Here is a 16,957-nt window from a genome sequence, read left to right on the forward strand (position 1 = left end):
GGGGGAGAAAAGGAAGGCCTCCCCAACAAGGGAGGTCGAAGGGTCCAAGAAGGGAAAAACTCTTCCCCCGGACTGCTCCGCCAACGCCAGTGACGACGACGAGGACTGGCCTCCAAGGGCCAAGCCCCTGGCGAGATCATAAGTATCCGGACTCCCGAATAACTTCAAGGTTTATATTTTTCGCCACATAATGTCTTTCTAATGCCGCATACAACCCTGCAGTCCGCCTAAGGATGATCTTCCCACTTCATCGAGCGGGTCCTTAGGTGCGTCGGATATGGATTCTCTTCCGACTGCCTCCACCCCCTGTGACGCGGACGATGCCGAGGTGGGATCCTAGGAAGGGACCCACCAGGAGGAGAGGGCCCCGGAGGTGTCGCAGGACAACCTCCCGGACTTTGCACCGGACTCCGCCCCGGAACCCACAGTGGCTCCGGAGTCCGGCGGGCGACCCCTTTGTAAGAAGGGCAAGACCGTGACGCCGGCAGCCTCCGTCCAACCGGAGGCGCCGGATAGATTGCTGGAGGCACTCAATGGCGCCTCCATCGAAGAGGAACACCGCATCGTTATGAATGCGGTGATTCAGAAGGTGCAGCTCGCCAAGAGCGGGCTGACCAAAGCCTGCAGCAGCCTTCTAATAGGCTGTGAGGTAATAATTTCGATATGTATAAAATGGTACCGCATAGACAGTAGCCCCTGATGCTCGGTTCGGTGTTCGGAAAGAAAGGCCGGACTGAGGATCTAAAAAGATATACGCAGGAGTCATAAAAAATATGTCAATATGGGATTGCAGGTTGCGCTGCTGACCTCTGCCGCACTGACTGCGGAGGTCAATACTTTGAAGGAAAACCTCGAGCGGTCCGAGAACGAGCTCGGCCGTGCCAAGAAGCAGCTCGAGGACAAGGAAGGTGAGTAACACCTTATTAAAATTGTACCTTACAGAAAAGGATTTTGGTTGCAAAAAGAATGACAAGGATAACATGGGTATTGCAGGGGCCACTAACAAGGTGGCGACCCTGAAAGAGGCGGTGGCCGCGGCCGAACGCAATGCGGCCGCGGAGCATACCGAGCGAGAGAAGCAGGAGGCGCGGGTGGTGGAGGTATAGCAAGAGCTCCAGGATCTCGTGAAAAAACATGAGAGCCTGGAGCGTGACTCGAAGACTCGAGAGTCTGAGCTTGCAACGGCTCTTGATAGTGCCAAAGCCGCTAAGGCCGAAGCCTACAAGGCCCTCCAGGAGATTGAGGTGGTGAAGAAAATAGCAGCGGGTAAGGCATTTTTCATGCAAAGTAAGCATGTGAGTGTTAATTACCTGTTGCTTACCCGAATTCGGAGCTCTCCAGGAGCGTTCGCAGATCTTCCTCGCAGCGTGTCCGATGCTGCCGCATTCTACCGGGCCGAGGAGGGGAGCTCAACGGAGAAGGTCTTCTAGTCTCAGTATGCTGAGGCCGGACATCCGGTGCCCCTTAGCGACCAGCTGAAGCAGCTGGTCGAGCTCCACAAGGCGGCCAAACAGGCCATGAAGGGCCTCATAGTTCGGCTGTGGCCTAAGGAGGCCATGCCTGGGAGCTACTTCGGCCTGGTGCAGCGGCTGGTGGATGCTTGCCCGTGGGTTGAAGTCATCAAGCACTCCGCCTGTATTGAGGGTGCCCGTCGGGCCCTTGCCCGCGCAAAGGTGCACTGGGGCAAGATGGATGCCCAGAAGCTTGTGACGGACCCGCCACCAGAGGGCAAGGAGCATCGCACGCCCGAGATGTATTATAAGAATGTGCTGAAGGGCGCCCGCACTATTGCGGGGGAGTGCTCCAAAGATGTAATTTTTTAGTAGACTCGCATTTTGTTATCTTGTGCGCTGAAAACTTAGTTCATATGCACTAAGCAACGCTTGTTAAATTAAAATATTACCTTTTGTGTGGCTGTTTATCAAATCTGAGAGATGGCAAGTCGTCGGCTTCAGCCCCCATGCCACGAGTGCTGGGGTGTTCGGGATAAACTTGAGCACTCTTGTTCCCATTTTTGTGTCCATTTAGGGAGGCTCTCAACACAGCGAACAAGGCAACCGGACTTATAATGCTTGAACACTCTCACTTAGCCATAGAATTCTATAATTTTAAATTTCGGTGAAGCCCCTAGTCTTCGGAAGGCCGAATTTGGGGCGCTATCCACGCCTAGGCCGGACAAGATCCGGCTCCTCGCTCTAAGCGGCATAAGTCTTTAAGGACTCGCAAAAACCTCTCGAACAGCGACCGGCTCTCGCCTCATCATGACGGTCAGTTTTAGCTTTCTCCACTGAGGCGTTAACCCAGCTCAACTGGGGCGCAATCGCAGTGGTTCTCACAGTGCTACCTTAGCCGATACAATGGAACGTAAGGTACCAAAACATGGGAGACGGGAAAACCCAACTATTGACCCAAGACATGATTCGGAGCCGATGCATATAATGCTATAAGTTCGGGGTGCCGCACTTGTGAAAGTGTTCGGACTTATCACACCATTATGCAGGAAACATAAGCCCCTGGTGTATTTTAGCCGTACCAAAGTGTACGGGTGCACATGCCGTAAATGAACATATGTATAAAAAGGAAATGCAATTATAAGCAAAAAGGTGCTGCATTGTTTTATTCAATAAGTGCTGCTATGAATGCAGAATGATACAAATAGTGCGATAAGCAGGGGATGGGACTGTTAAACATGTCCCCCTCCAAGGGTAGGCTGCGGAGTGGTGTATAAAAATGCTCGTAATGGAGACCACCTCTATATTCGTTGTAGCCTTTATCCTTCCCTCGATGTTGCATCGTGAGTTCGGCAGGTCTGCTGCCGGACAGGACCTCTGACGAACGGAGTCCTGTGGGTAAAAAATAAAAGGTAAAAAGAAAAAAAAGAACGACACACTTGAGAGCCCCTTGTGTGGTTGAGCCGCAGTCTGGGCTTATCGTGGTCATGCCCCTCTCCCCATGCCCATGGTATCTTCAGAGCGTAATGGTGTACGCAAAAGACCTATTTTGACGTTTTGCGGGGGCTGGGGTTGGAGCCGCACTGCTACGCGTGCTCGGAACGTGCCAGGTGGTCTTGTTGTAGGTTACTCCGGGTGCGCTTAGCTATGTCCGACCGCTTAACGGCCGGACTCGAGAATTGCCTTAAGAGGCTGCATTGTACTTCTGCCGCGAGAGCCGCTGTATGTTCCTCCGTTCGGAGAGAATGTTCAGTGTTTCCGTTGACCGTGATGACTCCTCGATGGCCTGGCATCTTGAGCTTGAGGTATGCGTAGTGCGGCACCGCGTTGAACTTTGCAAACGCGGTACGTCCGAGCAAGGCATGATAGCCGCTGCGGAACGGGACTATGTCGAAGATTAACTCCTTGCTTCGAAAGTTATCCGGGGATCCGAAGACCACTTCCAGTGTAACTGAGCCTGTACAATTGGCTTCTACACCTGGTATGACGCCTTTAAAGGTCGTCTTGGTAGGTTTAATCCTTGAGGAGTCTATGCCCATTTTGCGCACTGTATCCTGATAGAGCAGGTTCAGGCTGCTGCCGCCGTCCATCAGGACTCTGGTGAGGTGAAATCCATCGACGATTGGGTCTAAGACCAATGCGGCGAATCCGCCGTGGCGGATGCTGGTGGGGTGGTCCCTTCGGTCGAAAGTGATCAGGCAGGAGGACCATGGATTGAACTTTGGGGCAACTGGCTCCATCGCGTATACATCCCTAAGCGCACGCTTCCGCTCCCTTTTGGGTATGTGCATTGCGTATATCATTTTCACCGTCCGCACCTGTGGGGGGAAGCCCTTCCGTCCTCTATTGTTCGGCGGTCGGGTCTCTTCCTCGTCATCGCTATGCAGCCCCTTGTCATTGTTTTCGGCAATTAACTTGCCTGCCTGCTTGAATACCCAACAGTCCCTATTGGTGTGGTTAGCTGGCTTTTTGGGGGTGCCGTGTATCTGGCACAAGCGGTCGAGTATTCGGTCCAAATTGGACGGACCCGGAGCAGTTCTTTTGAATGGCTTTTTCCGCTGACCGGGTTTAGAGCCTCTGAATCCGGCATTGACTGTCGTATCCTCACTATTGTCGCCGTTAATGCGGCATTTGTTTTTGTTACGATGCGACCTGCCACTACGGTCCTTGATGTCCGGACTGCCAGAATTTTTGCTGAGGTTGTTGCTGCGTGCTAGCCAGCTGTCCTCACCTGCACAGAAGCGTGTCATGAGTGATGTGAGGGCTGCCATGGATTTCGGCTTTTCCTGTCCCAGATGCCGGGCAAGCCACTCGTCGCGGATATTATGCTTGAAGGTCGCGAGGGCCTCCGCATCCGGACAGTCGACGATTTCGTTTTTCTTGGTTAAGAACCGTGTCCAGAATTGTCTGGCCGATTCGTCTGGCTGCTGAATTATGTGGCTTAGGTCATCAGCGTCTGGTGGTCGCACATACGTGCCTTGGAAGTTGTCGAGGAATGCGGCTTCCAGGTCTTCCCAAGTCCCAATTGACTCTGCTGGCAAGCTGTTAAGCCAATGCCAGGCTGGTCCTTTAAACTTGAGGGGGAGATATTTGATGGCGTGAAGATCGTCACCGCGGGCCATGTGGATGTGAAGAAGATAGTCTTCGATCCAAACCGCGGGGTTTGTTGTGCCATCGTAAGATTCGATATTCACGGGTTTAAACCCTTCGGGGATTTGATGATCCATTACTTCATCTGTGAAGCATAGTGGGTGTGCGGCACCTCTGTACTGGGCGATATCACGACGGAGCTCAAAAGAACTTTGTCTGTTTTGTTCGAACCGGCCGGACTTACTGTGTCCGGCGCGACGGCTATCGTCACGTACCGTAGGGCGCCCACGCGATCCGTAGATCGATCTTGATTGTCTTGCCTTATCCTCCAATATATCTCGCAAGTCCGGAGCATTCCCCTGTGGCCTTGTGCTTTTCGAGCGATGCCGGGGTACGGGTCTAGTGAAGGGCCTAGAGGCCTCTCTGTCGCGACCACGGGGTGGTTGGTCAGCCGTATTGTCTCCTGGTGATGCGGGTTCATACGCTTCCTCCTCTAATCGGGGGAGCAGCTTGCGTTTAGGGTAGCTTTTGGAGGGGCGTTCGAGCTCATGCTCTTCGGCCGCGAGGACTTCAGTCCATCTGTCGGCTAGCAGATCTTGATCAGCTCTAAGTTGTTGCTGCTTTTTCTTGAGGCTGTTCGCCGTGGCCATAAGCCTGCGTTTAAAACGCTCTTGTTCGACGGGATCCTCAGGCACGATGAATTCATCATCGTCGAGGCTTGCCTCGTCTCCGGAGGGAGGCATATAATCCTCTACCTCTTCTTCTGCCGCTCTCTCATGAGGGCTAGCGTCTCCGTCCTCCTGCGCTGCATCTTGCTGGAGTGGGTTGTCTTCGGCACTGTCCGGTGTATTATTATCTCCGGTGCCGGAGTCTTCATTCTTGCTGTGGCGGGATTTAGAGCGGCGCCGCTGACGCCGGCGCTTGGGCTGCTTCTTGGAGGGGTCATCCTCCGCTGTTTCTTCGCCATTCCCATCCTTTGGGATATCCACCATGTATATGTCATATGATGAGGTGGCTTTCCAGTGCACAGTAGGCGCTGGTTCTTGGTCGTCTCCGGCATCTTCGTCCATACCGTTGATGTCTTCAGAGTCGTAGTCTAGCATGTCGGTTAGATCGTCGACAGCGGCTACCAAGTGGGTGGTGGGTGGGCTTTGAATTTCTTCGTCGTCTGCATCCCAACCGTCCTGACCGCAGTCCGGCCAGGGCTCTCCTGATAACGAGAGATACTTTAGCGAACTCAAGATGTCGCCAAAAGGTGAGTGTTGAAAGATGTCCGTTGCGGTGAACTCCATGATCGGCGCCCAATCGGATTTGATCGGAGGGGGCACGGGAGGTTCGGAGTCCGGAGAGGAGTCCGACACCTCGGAGTCACGAGCTTTATGAGGGACAAGGTCAGTGTTCGGCTCTATCACCGTAGAGGTTGCAGCCCCCGAGGCGGTGTCTAGCCATCCGTCCTCGATCTGCGCAGCCGGCTCCGAATTGAAGATCGGAGCAGGTTCGAGTGCGGCCTCCAGGGTACTGTCCGGCTGCGGAGCTAAATCATGCTCGCCGTGACAGTGCGGCACGCTCGGCTGTGGCTCGAATACATCGAGGATCAAGTCCCCGCGGATGTCCACCGTGAAGTTCAAACTTCCAAATCTGACCTGACGGCCAGGGGCGTAGCTTTCGATCTGCTCCAGATGACCAAGCGAATTGGCCCGCAGTGCGAAGCCGCCGAATACGAAGATCTGCCCGGGGAGAAAGGTCTCACCCTGGACTGCGTCGTTGATGATGGTCGTAGAAGCCATCGAGCCTATCGGTGACGACACAGAGGAACTCTCAATGAAAGCACCAATGTCGGTGTCAAAACTGGCGGATCTCGGGTAGGGGGTCCCGAACTGTGCGTCTAGGCGGATGGTAACAGGAGACAAGGGACACGATGTTTTACCCAGGTTCGGGCCCTCTTGATGGAGGTAAAACCCTACGTCTTGCTTGATTAATATTGATGATGTGTGTTACAAGAGTGGATCTACCACAAGATCAAGGAGGCTAAACCCTAGAAGCTAGCCTATGGTATGATTGTTGTTCGTCCTATGGACTCAGGCCATCCAGTTTATATAGACACCGGAGAGGGCTAGGGTTACACAGAGTCGGTTACAATGGTAGGAGATCTACATATCCGTATCGCCAAGCTTGCCTTCCACGCCAAGGAAAGTCCCATCCGGACACGGGACGAAGTCTTCAATCTTGTATCTTCATAGTCTTGGAGTCTGGCCGATGATGATAGTTCGGCTATCCGGACACCCCCTAGTCTGGAACTCCCTCACCCATCATCTTTGACACCGAGGACCACCCTGACCGCACTACTACGGTCGGGTGCTTGTCGTTGTTGGTTTCACCAACGATCCGCAACCTCAAGGTGACAAAGATGTTGGTTGATGGAGGGGACGGGCTGAACTTGATCTCGCCTGTTGTGGTTAATAGGTTGTAGATCCCTGATGGAGACATCGAGGAGAAGGGCACGTTCCAAGGGGCTAACCTAGGGAGGAGCCAGCCAAAGGGAAAGGTCACGCTGCCTCTGACGTTCGGAGGCGAGCTGAACCACATGACGGAGAGGATTGTTTTTGACGTAGCCGAGATCCCCTTGCCTTACAACGGGATCCTCGGACGCCCGGCACTAGCAAAGTTCATGGCGCCTTCACACTACGCCTACAACATGCTGAAGATGCCCGGGCCGATGAACATCATCACCGTTCCCTCCGACAAGAAAGATGCGTTGATTTGCGGTGACCAGCTCTACCGGGAAGAGGTTGCAGCAGCTGCCGCTAAGGCACCTGCTCCTGCCGATGGAGCCCCGGGAGGGAAGAAGACCGGCGAGACCCCTCACACCCACTCCAGCAAGCGCACCCCTTCGGGGTGTTGCACTCCCGTTGAGGACATGCGAGAGAGCTCCGCCGACAAGAGCAAGAAGTCTAGAGCTAAGCCACTAGAGACCAAGAAGGTGCCTGTCAAGGAGAACGGTACGGGGGGAGCTTTTACCATAAGCTCCACCCTCGACGACAAATAGGAAAGCGAGCTCATCACCTTCCTGCGGGCAAATGTAGATTTATTTGCATGGCAAGCCTCTGACATCCCCGGAGATCCTAGGGAAGTGATTGAGCACCACCTTGCTTTCTGTCCTCATGCACGGCCCGTCAAGCAGAAGGTCAGGAAGCAAGCTCTAGAGAGGCAGGAATTCATCACGGAGGAGATCAGAAAGCTAGAGGCAGCAGGCTTGGTAAGAGGAGTACTCCATCCGACGTGGTTGGCCAATCCGGTAGTGGTGCGCAAGGCAAACGGGAAGTGGAGACTGTGTATTGACTACACAGACATCAATAAGGCTTGTCCAAAGGATCCCTTCCCGTTGTCCCGGATCGACCAGATTGTTGACTCCACGCCTGGGTGTGATCTGTTATCATTCCTCGACGCCTACTCAGGGTACCACAAGATCTTCATGACAAAGGAGGATGAGCAGAAGACAGCATTCATCACCCCATGTGGTACGTATTGCTTTTTATGGATGCCTTTCGGGTTGAAGAGTGCTGGCTCAACATTTGCAAGAGCGGTCCAAATTGGTTTTGAGCCCCAGCTACATAGAAATATGGAAGCTTATATGGATGATATAGTGGTCAAAACCAAGGACAAAGCAACACTTGTGCAAGATCTGGAGGAAACATTTGGAAACCTGCGCAAGATCAACCTCAAATTGAACCCCAAGAAGTGTGTCTTCGGCATCTCGTCCGGCAAGCTTCTCGGGTTCTTTGTGTCACAGCGCGGGATTGAGGCAAACCCAGATAAGATCAGGGCCATCGAGCAGATTGAGGCACCCAAGCGGATCAAGGACGTGTGTCGGCTCACTGGCTGCGTTTCCGCCATGAGCAGATTCATCTCCAAGTCCGTGGAGCGTGCCCTTCCCTTTTTCAAGATCTTGAAGAAGACGGGCCCAGTGGAGTGGAACCCAGAGGCCGAGGCAGCACTGTAAGACTTGAAGAAGTACCTCTCCTCTGCCCCGGTGCTGGTTGCGCCCAAACCACAGGAACCGTTGTTGCTATATCTAGCGGCAACAAATCAAGTGGTTAGCACCGCACTAGTGGTGCAAAGGAAGGTCAACGAGGGGGTGGCGGCAGTGGCAGAGTCAACGGATGGTGGGCCAGAACCGACAAGACTGAGTCCCCGGCAGGGGCTGAAGGGCTCGGTCCCGGCAAGACTGAGTCCCTGACAAGGGCTGACGCCAGTACGGCAGGGCCCACACGGCCGGGTGAAGTGGCACAAAGGAAGAAGATGGTGCATCACCCGGTCTACTTCATCAGCTCCCACTTGCAGGGAGCTAGGTCGAGGTACTCAGGTGTGCAAAAATTGCTCTTTCACCTCCTTATGGCCTCGAGGAAGCTACGCCATTACTTCCAAGCGCATGAGATCACCGTGGTCACCCGCCTCCCATTGCAACGGATACTGCATAACACAGATGCAACTGGGGGGATCGTGGAATGGGCCCTGGAGCTGTCGAGTTTCGGTTAAAGTTTGAAAGTAGCTCGACAATTCAGAGCAGAGCCTTGGCGGAGTTTGTTGCAGAATGGACCTCGACACCTGACGAAGAGTTACAGGAGACCACTCTCCCCGGTAAGGAAATGAGCCGCAACTGGATCATGTACTTTGATGGGGCCTTTTCACTTCAAGGCGCCGGTGTTGGTGTACTGCTTGTCGCACCCACCGGAGAGCACCTCAAGTACGTCATCCAAATGCACTTTCCCCGGGAGATGTCAACCAATAACACCGCCGAGTACGAGGGTTTGCTTGCCGGTATCAGGATCGCGGCGGACTTCAGAGTCAAAAAGCTTGTCGTCAGGGGCGACTCGCAACTCGTTGTCAGGCAGATCAACAAAGATTACCAAAGCCCATTGATGGAAGCATACGTGGATGAAGTGAGGAAGATAGAGGAGCGCTTTGACGGTATACAAGCGGAGCACGTCCCTCGGACGGAGAACGACATCGCCAACTACTTGTCAAAGCGTGCTGCCCTCAAGCTACCTATGGAACCAGGTAATTTTGTGCTTCAGCTAACTCAACCATCCGTCGAACCATCAGCCGGGCAAAACAAGCGGAGGAAGCTAGGCCCCAGCAAGTCCTTCCCCACCAAGCTCCCCGGAGCCACTGGCAAGGATGTTGCCATGGATGTCGATCCTGCCGCTGGGCAGCCAACTCCGGCAGGGCCTCAGGCCATGGCCGTAGAGACGGCTGCTCCCATGGCAGAAGAGATGCCTTTAGTCCTTGCCGTCGAGCCGCAGGCTCCGGCATGGGCGCAGCACACTGTCCGATTCCTCCAAGTAGGAGAGCTTCCTGGGGAGCAGGAAGAGGTGGAAAGAGTAGCCCGCCGGTCTACTCTGTACCGGTTCGTTGACAATGTTTTGTACAGAAGGAGACCAAATGGGGTGAAATTGAAGTGCATCTCCCGGGAGGAAGGACTAGAGCTGTTGGTGGAGATACATGGAGGCATATGTGGCTCCCACATAGGGTCGAGGGCCCTTGCCGGCAAGGCTTTCCGGCAAGGTTTCTTCTGGCCCATCGCCGTCCAGGATGCGATGGCGCTAGTAACCAAGTGTGAAGCGTGCCAGTTTCATTCAAAGAAGCTTCATCAACCAGCTCAAGCCCTTCAAACCATCCCTCTCTCCTGGCCCTTCTCGGTCTGGGGGCTCGACATATTGGGCCCTTTCCCCCATGCCGTCGGGGGCTTTGAGTACTTGTACGTTGCAATCGACAAGTTCACAAAGTGGACAGAGGTGGAAGTAGTGAGGAAGGTGACAGCGCAGTCAGCCGTCAAGTTCTTCAAAGGACTAGTTTGCCGTTTTGGGGTACCCAGCCGAATCATCACCGACAATGGCACACAGTTCACAAGCCATGCCTTCATGCAACACATTGAAGATCTCGGCAGCAAGGTCTGTTTTGCCTCCGTGGCACACCCACGGAGCAACGGCCAAGTGGAGAGAGCCAATGCTGAAGTTCTGCGAGGCTTAAGAATGAAGACTTTTGACAGGATGTGCAAGAGTGGAAGGCGCTGGATTGACGAGTTGCCAGCGGTTCTTTGCTCAATCAGAATGACGCCAAATCGAGCCACCGACCAGACACCATTTGCCCTGATCTACGGGGCAGAAGTAGTTCTCCCCACGTAACTCACATATGGGTCACCTCGAGTGCTCCCTTATGATGAGCTTGAGCAAGAGCGACTGCGGCAGGATGATGCGATGCTCCTTGAGGAAGATCGTCTCCGGGCGGCTGTGAGACCAGCACGCTACCAGCAAGCCTTGCGCCGCTATCATAGCCGCAAGGTTCATGCCTAGAGCTTTGAGGAAGGCGACCTTGTTCTTCGGCACGTTCAGTCGACCAAGAATTCCAACAAGTTGACGCCAAAGTGGGAAGGCCCTTATCGGGTAACACGAGTCACCAGGCCCGGCGCAGTCCCCCTGGAGACCGAAGATGCCATTCCAGTGAGCAATTCTTGGAATATCGAGCATCTTCGCAAGTTTTACCCATAAGGCGCGGCTGCCGGGCCTCCTGGCAAGCCACCCTTTTGTACAAGCCTTGCCGGCAAGGCATGTAACCCTTTGTACAAAGCCAGGCACAGACCCTGAGCACTAATAAACGAAGCGCTGGCACCCTAAGTTATAGCACGCATGCTAGGTTGAGTCTCCTCCTCGGTTAGGGTTGATAGTGCTTAGCAGCGGCTAACCCCTAGCTTAGAGGTCGAGTGCGCATCTTTCTGTTCTTCTCTGTCCTCTTTGGTTCACAGGACACATCAGCATTTCTGCCGAGCTGTTTGGGAGAAAGGAACGGATCGGTGCCCCGACCCCGGCAAGACAAAGTTGCTGGGGGCTGCAAATACAGGGATTCGTCCGTGGCAAGCCAAGGTTGTTGGGCGCTGCAGATCCAAATAAGTCTTTCATCCTCTATCATGCATTTCGTTATGGACTGGGATATGTGAAACCTCGTTTTATCTCTAGGCTACCGTGCTCCCCTCTTTCCGTAGCCAAGGATTATCTCAAGGGTCCGAGGTCGGTGATAGCCACGGCAGCAAGGGAATAGAACGAGGAGCCTAAACCCACCTCATCCCTGCCTCCGCCAAGAGCGTGAGAAAGGTTGAGCAAAATGGGGGAATGGCAAGGCATGTTTCCAGGCAAAAACATTTATCCTAGATGGTAACAAGGGTTCACTCCTTGCCGTGGGTTTCACCCGCGAACGAAAAAACCCGGCAAACTTCCCTTTTCATTAAAAACGTCTCGTACAGGTACAGTTCATATGGAATGAAAAACATGAACAAGGGGGATTACAAGTTCTAAATCTGATAAAGGCCCGAAGGCTTACAAGACTAAAAAGAGATAAGGTGCCCGTGATCCTTTTCTTGTCCCTCTCCTCAGGAAATGGAACAAGAAGGCAAAAGGGCAAGAGGAGCGCCTAGGCAAGGTATAAGCAACAGAAGGCACCGAGAGAACATCCTGGTGGCCACCGCGAAGGGAGGCTGGTGATGATGATGGCGGTAGAAGAGCTAGAAGACGAGGCGGCAGGACCGTCAATACGCTATGAAGGTGTCGGTGCCCGTGTACTCCGACTTGACGGCCTTGCCACCCGCCCTCTTCCTCTTCCACAGCCTCCCAACGCCAGCCGCCCAAGGAGACGACCCCAAGAAGTTCAAGAAGCCAGCGACGCGGATGATGGAGTCGCCGGTGCCGCCCCGGAGCGACGCGCCCGACGCCTAGTCGGACCCGTCATCCTGCCGCCCGCTACCCTCGTCGTTGCTGCCGATGTCCTCCCCGTCACTCTCGTTCGAGGAGGGATCTTCATCATCGGAGGAGTTCTCCACGCAGCACCTTACGCGAGTTCCGAAGTGCCCGAAGATCTTGACGGAGAGGAGGCCGCTGTCCATTAATTTAAAATGGAGAGTGAGCCCCTCCGTCAAGCTATGGACGCGGGCGAAGTTCTTCCACCCTCAAAGGAGATACATGATGTGAGGGGCGGGGAACTCGACATCGGCCCATGTGTTGCTGTTCCCGCAACCCCTCATATGCAGCCGCAACGCCTGCGGTGGATCCAACTCCATCTCCCGCGCAAACGGAGTCGGAAGGCTAAGACGACGGTGCGGCGGCTCGCGCAACCTGAAGAACTCGCAAGGGTTGTCCCCAACGTGGCCCTCCACCGGAGGAGGGGCCGCTGGCGGAGGCGAAGCCGATCTGCCGCCCCGTCCTCCTCTCCCTCGAGCGCCACGGCGGCCTCGACGTCGCCCCCTCCCCCTCCCTATAACGAGCGGCACCGCCGGTACGAGCTCTTGGGGAGGAGCGATGCGCTGTCGATCCGAGACCCTCGCCGCCACCGATGAAGCGTTGCCACGCCCCCTTGCCATGACAGAAGGAAGGAGAAAGCAAGGATGGCGAGAAGCAGATGGCGGAGGATTGAGAGGCGCCATTCCTCCCACTTTCCTCTTTATAAAGGGGCGAGGGCGAGGCTCGGACGCCCCTCTTGACCAATCCGGCCTGTTGAATTGACCACGGGCGGGGCCATTGACCGCCTTCCCCGCTCAATTGAAGGCGCGTGGGAATCGGCCCGCACGCCCATGACTTCTTGTATCTAGCATGCCTGTCGTTTGCTCTGCATCATACATGCAGCGAACGTGGCGCGGAGGACGGGCACAATGAGACGCGTGGGGCGGCGGTTCCCAAGTAAGGGCAGTAAATGAGCAGCGGCCCTGCGGTCTCGAAGAGACACGCAAGCCACCTCTTTACTGTCCACCGCAAGATGACACCAGCATGCTTCGGTCACACACGCCCGCACGACCCCACGTCACGCGTTCGACGCAGGTCATGGGGAAGCGCAGCGGATGGAACAGTTACCGCAGTAAAATATGCCCTGCCTGCCCGCGCACCGTTCTGGGCCTGGCCCAACAACGTGTTGCACTTATGCATGGCCCGGTGATAAGCACATTTCATATACATAATTTTGGCACATATATACACCATTTGTTGATATATGTTCATCCATTCTTACTATGAACTCTGATATATTTGGATGAAAATCATATAAAAGACCATTTACTCATCATTTGTTTCTTTTGCAGAAAAGTGCGCAAAGGCACTGTAAACTTCCAAGATCTGGACTAGGTGGCTAAGAGAATTAGTCAAGTGAAAAGAAGAGAAGGAAGAATGGACTTGTGTGTGATGATAAGAAGTATCCAGAGGGGCTAGCTAAAGAGGAGAGGGATCTACTTGAGCCAAAAGAAGAGAAGAGAAGAGCCAAAGTGCAATATGGGCAGATCTGATCGAGAGGGGTCAAAATCCCTAGGTGGCCTTCGATCCCCTTGGGCCTGGCCACATCTTCATCTCTCTCCCCCTCACCACTCCTTCTCCACCTCCGGCCGCCGCCACGGCCAGGCCGGCGTGGTGGTGCGCCATCCATTCCATCCACCAGTCACCAGCTCCACTTCGCCGCGCGCCATCCATCCACCACACCACCAGCAGCCTCCATCCACTTCTGCACCTCGCGCACCTGACCAGATGGGCGTCTGGTCCTCCGCGCGAACCAGCAACCCACGCCCTTGCTACTCTTCTTCTTCCCCCATCCTTCCTGCCCGCTCCCCCAACTCCTCTTACTACTACTCCTCCTTCTCAATCCCCTGCCGCATCTCTTCTTCACACGCCCCCTGCTACTTCTCTCCTCACGCCCAAGCTGCTTCTCCTCTTCTCTGAATCTGCTGTTGCCTCTTCTCTCGATCTCTGCTGCTTCTTCTCCGGGACCTCAAGCTGCTGCTCCATTCCCAAACTGCTGCTTCCCTCTCTCAATCTATCTCTCTCACACACTCTCTCTGATCTCGAATGTCTGTACTCTTGAGAAGTGTGATGTTAAGTACTTTGTAATGTTCAGATATGTTAAGTGTTAGTACTATTGTTTAGTTTCAGACTTGTGCCTGTGTGAAAATTAGTTGAATCTATTCCCTGTATACTATGGTTGCTGTAGAAACTTGTTCAGTTTGTAGTATCTGTGATTTATATATAATGTTGTGGTGTTAAACAGTTTTGTCCATGTCCCATTATCTTAGTTTTGTCTTTTTCTTATATGTTATATATATGTGATCTTACCCTATTATTTCCCTTTCGCCGTTGTTGATCTTCTGTGTTAGAATCTTATATTCTCAAGAATTGTGAAAACATAAAAAAGACAGTGAACAATATCTTAACCTTTCCTATACTTGTTTGTTTCTTTCATTCTATATAATCTTCGGGAACGACCTTGTTAGTTTAGGTTTTATTTTCTGCATTCATCTCTTAAAATTGTGTTACCTAGAATCAGCCGAGCATAGTCGTCGTCGCCTAGTCCCTGTGGAGAACACGACATTCGTAGATTGGGGCGTAAAAACCATGCTATACTTTCAATTGATCATTTTGGCGCCGTTGCCGGGGACTAGCGTCGAGCGATTGAGTTAGGCTATAGACTAGATTTACTTTAGCTCCTTGTTCAATTCGTCGTGTATTTCATTTTCAGTGTTTTTCCTCTACTTTCCCCCATTGTTGCTTCGGCTTATTAGGATACTAACCTTCTGACTAGTGTTTACTGTTTATGAGTGTGTGTAGGGAATCATAAATCTTTGCTGGTTGTTCTATAGTTACACTTGGTAAAGATATGGCATTGCTTCGTGATCTTTGGATGCCAAGTAGTCAATGTTATATCACAGGACCGGTTTGGCCAACTATAGAGGCAGAGAATTTTGAGATGAAGCCTGGTCTTATTGCTTTGGTTCAACAACAACAGTTTGGAGGACTGCCCACTGAGGATCCCTATGAGCACTTATGCCGAGTCATGGAGTATTCAGGTACAGTCAAGTACCATGGAGTTCCTCAAGATGCTATCAAGTGCATGCTGTTCTCATTCTCTCTCCGGGATGATGCTCGTGCTTGGTATCGATCCTTGCCATCAAGATCATTCAGTTGGAACGAGATATCACAAGCTTTCTTGGATAAATATTTCCCACTACACAAGCAGTCCGCAATTCGAGATGAGATCTTCAGCTTCATTCAGCGTGAAGGCGAGAGCTTGTATGATGCTTGGGAGAGATACAAGGCTTTATTCAGGAGATGTCCTAACCACGGGCTCGAGAGATGGTTAGAGCTGCAGATATTCTATAGAGGATTGACTTGGGACACTCGAGCTTACGTTGATATGGCAGCGGGTGGAGCTATTACAAACAAGACACTTGATGATGCTTTTCTGCTCATTGAGAGCATAGCTTTCCACCAACTTCAGTGGTACAATGATAAGCCCACCTCTGATTCATTGGTTTGCTTGCAACAAATCACTACACCTCAGCCGCCAATTCTTACACAAAATCCTGAACCTCTATCTCAGTGTGACAAGATTGAGCTTGCATGGATTATGTTTGACGATGATGACACCATTCTAGTTGACACACGCGCTACAGATCACATGGATACTAGTGTTGGAGATTCAGTTTTGCATTGTGATGATTCTTCCATGGATGAGCCGGAGCTGCAGTTAGTTGCTTTTGATATTGAGGAGTCGCCTTTAGTTCATATTGAGCATGTGCTGGTAGAGCCAGATATGGAGAAGTTCTCCTTCGATGATGTCAGCTGCATTGATTCCTCAACACTTGAGCCTGAGATGGAGAGCTTCATGGTTGATTATGATGAGGTGGATTCAGATGTCAAGGAGCCAAGCTCTACTATTTCACTTGTTGACATGAGTCCAGTGGAAATTTCTACAAGCACACCTCACTTGGTATCTTCAATTGAGGTAGTGCTGAAGGTTCTTCCTAACTATCTCAGGTATGATCTCAGCTTTCTTGACAAGATATGCCATATCATGGATACTGCCTATGCAACATGCGGTCTATTGATGATATCTATTAGTCATATGCTTAGATATGCTTATGTGATAGGATACTCTATTGATGACTTAGAGGGCATTGTCCCTATCATTTGTATTGGCTTGTTTGTTGAGTGTTCTTTCAGGTTTACGCTTGTGTACCATTCATTGTGGGCTGACCAAGTTTGAGATGACATCCCATGGGATCCTGGTGGACTCAAAGCATGGCGATGAGGAGAACCAATGGGGCACACACGAAGAAGAGTGAAGCTGGAACATCCATAAGGAAGGAAAGGAGAAGAGCTGCAGTTGGTGAGGTGATCAAGCGAGTGCTACTTCATTAAGCCCGGTGAGCTGTTTCATGACCCATTCTGAATATCATAAATACATGCTGAATTCAATTGCTAGTTGGGTTGCTTGAGCCAGTTATTACTTGTTGTCAAGCTGAATCTCACCTTTGGCATTGTGCTTGATGTGAATTTGTGAACTTGATTTTTGAATGCCTTGTAAACTAGTGATCTACACCATGCATGCTTTGC

The 16,957-nt window shown here is 52.5% G+C and overlaps 1 non-coding gene across 1 annotated transcript; it reads right to left on the minus strand.

Moving 5' to 3' along the window:
* Nucleotides 1–15,584: 15,584 nt before the first annotated feature.
* LOC119290257 lies at nt 15,585–15,688 on the minus strand. The gene has a single exon (XR_005141832.1). It is a non-coding gene; the product is annotated as a small nucleolar RNA R71 (small nucleolar RNA).
* Nucleotides 15,689–16,957: the final 1,269 nt, after the last annotated feature.

The sequence above is a fragment of the Triticum dicoccoides genome, chromosome 4A, assembly GCF_002162155.2.
Source record: "Triticum dicoccoides isolate Atlit2015 ecotype Zavitan chromosome 4A, WEW_v2.0, whole genome shotgun sequence".
Lineage (NCBI taxonomy): Eukaryota > Viridiplantae > Streptophyta > Magnoliopsida > Poales > Poaceae > Triticum > Triticum dicoccoides.